This window comes from Oncorhynchus clarkii, chromosome 20 (genome assembly GCF_045791955.1).
Source record: "Oncorhynchus clarkii lewisi isolate Uvic-CL-2024 chromosome 20, UVic_Ocla_1.0, whole genome shotgun sequence".
Taxonomy (NCBI): Eukaryota; Metazoa; Chordata; class Actinopteri; order Salmoniformes; family Salmonidae; genus Oncorhynchus; species Oncorhynchus clarkii.
This window is the reverse complement of record NC_092166.1, coordinates 11,275,305-11,278,299: the sequence shown is the minus strand read 5'-3', so window position 1 is coordinate 11,278,299 and position 2,995 is coordinate 11,275,305.

Below are 2,995 nucleotides of genomic sequence, written 5' to 3'. Positions count from 1 at the left end.
ACCATACAGAGACCTAAGCTTATGGGGTGGGCAACTCCAGTCCTCGGGGCCTGATTGGTGTCACACTTTTTCTCCATCCCTACCAAACACAGCTAATTCATCAAATTGCATTCAAACTGAAGATCATGATTAGTTGAGTCAGGTGTGTTAGCTGGGGCAAAACTGTGACACCAATCAGGCCCCCGAGGACTGAAATTGCCCACCCCTGCGTCTAGTGTGTCACAGGTTGTGGTATTCGGGCCGAGTCAATATCCCAGCCGTCAGTCCTCCTACTAGCCCCTCCAAGTAGCCACGGTCCGTCCACATTGAAGCTCAGCTCTGGACACAGCGATATTCTCCCAAACGACAAGATAGTTAATCTTACCCTCTCTTCTTATTCTACTCACAGCTTTGACTCTTTCTCTCTTTCAACTTCCCCCTTTTCTTTCAATGACTGATGATCAGATAATTCTCGCTTCCTCTTTGACACTTGTAAGAATTTCCTTGCCTCTTAACTATTTATATATGTTTTATAAATTGGCTATATCAGCATACCGTCAAAAAAATATAAGGTAGTGTTTATGGGTGATTTTGCAAATACGGGCCTTTTTTTGTCTAAGGGTTAGATTTTTACATTCATTAAGTAAAGACTAAAATAACCTTCAACTCTTTTTTTCAGCTTTCAATATGTTTTTTTTTTTGTTGTCTTATTTTCTAAAGCATTTCATGTCTTGATTTCAAAGTTTTTGTCCTGTCTCACACCCAGACTTTTGACATTCTGCTATGTATTACACTTACAAAAGTCCTGATAATTATGAAATATTTAATGCACCTCTTAAAGATAGAGTCAAAGAAAGGGAAACTATATACATATTACATGTGCATAAGCCATTTGTTACTTTTTTTTACACAAACCACAGCTGTCTCTAACTATTGTGTCATTACCAAGACAACAAGCAAATGAGTTTGTGTACTTGGTTACCATGGATATGAGAAGTGACAGTTGAGAACATGGACGTCATGGAGGGAGATTCAAATGTTGATGCCGGAAATGATAGAAAAATAAAGGTAAATATGACTTGAGAATATAATATTGTATGTTATTACCAAATAGACTAGAATTTCATCAAATGATGTTAGATTTTTTTTAAATTCTGTTTTAATTATGTGTTTTTAGGATACGCTAGAATGTATGCTAGAATCCCTGCTATTTATGACCAAATACAGTAAACATGTCATTCGTAACATACGTCATTACCACCATATAGTGAACTGTGATGGTAAGGACAGAATGTGGTGGTAATGACTAAATGTATTAGTTCATCAATTCTGACTTAGCTTAAGACCTGAAAAGACATAAATTACATACATGATCATGCTTAAGTTGAAATTGAACACTTATTTGCTAAATTAGACCATAACCTTTTGTATTATGTTTATGATTGAGTGATTTTGATGCCTATTTTTGTGACTTACTATGTTTTTTGCTGACTTTAATGAATTATTTAATTAAAGCAAACAAGAAATGCAAACAAACAAACAAATGCGGTCAAAGCCACAGAATCAGAGATTGATTACATAATACCATCATCTCAGAGCTGCGAGAGAAATACCAGAAGCAACAGAGTGCAAAAGACCAACAAATGATATCCAAGGTTTTGGCTGGGAAAATACTGAAAAAGGACTGCACGGTGAAAATAGCACAAATAGAATTTGGATTCTCTGCAAAGACAATGTGGGCAAACAACAAACAGCCAACCTGTCTGAAGTACTCAAGAAAGAGACATTTGAATGCAATCAGCCCAGCAACAGAAGATGAAATAAAAAGGTTATTTGAACGTGATGATAACAGTCAAGCATCAAAAGAAAAAAGGGAAGCATTGACAAGACACAAGAATAAAATGCAGAAGCGATACCTGAATGACACACTGGCAAAACTCCATCAGAAGTTCAAGATAAAATTACCAGAGGTCAAGCTGTCATATACAGAGTTCACCAAAAGACGTGCCTTTTGGATTGTCAATCGATCAGTGTAAGACACATGCTAACCTTCAGTTCATGGCAGACAAGTTGTTATATCACAAAGAGCTCCAGACTTCCTCTTTTGATGGTGGACAACAAACATGGTGGTTTGAGTGGTAAGGCAAGGCAGAAGTGAGAGAGAGAGTGAAGAAAACAAAAGATGAAACAAAATAGAAGTTTACTGTCCATTTGACTGTAAAGGTACCCTTCAAACTCTACTGGAAGACTTCACATCCAATGAGAAGAACACACTTGGGAAACATGTCTTCAATATCAGACATCACTGTTCTACATTAAGGAGTCTCAGAAAACATCCTATAGAAGTTAATCCTTCATGTGGATTTCACAGAGAACTACCTGTGCATGTATGCCTCTGAAATACAGGTGGTGTATTTTGGTGACTCTCACCAGCAGACAACACTTCACACTGGGGTTGTATACACTAAAGAAGGTGTTGTGTCAGTGTGATCAGTCAGCTCATCAATGCATCACGACCACTCGGCATGACGCATCAAAAGTCTTCTCCCACCTCCACGAGTTGAATCCATCTGCCACTGTACTCCGTATTGTATGTGATGGACCGACCACACAGTACAGATCCAAGAAGAATTTCTTCAACCTGAGCACAATTCCATTTCAACTGGGGTTTCAGACGATCACCTGGAATTCTTGGTGTCTGGACATGGGAAAGGTCCTGGGGATGGATCGGTGCAGCTGTGAAGAGAAAATCAGATTCCATATTTGCAAAAGAAAAGGACCGAACGGACAAGTGTTCTACGAGGAACTTTCAAAAGAGCAGCAAAATGTGAAGCTCGTTTACGTCACAGAGCGAGAGATTTGAGAAAATGGATCCCCTGCTACCAGATTGTCTCGAGAGGATCCGTGGAACAATGAAAATACACCAGGAAATATTGATAATGTAAAACCTATAGATTTGTAATGACAAAATGTAGATCAAACTGTAGATTTTCAAATCAATCTTTATCTTTTCATT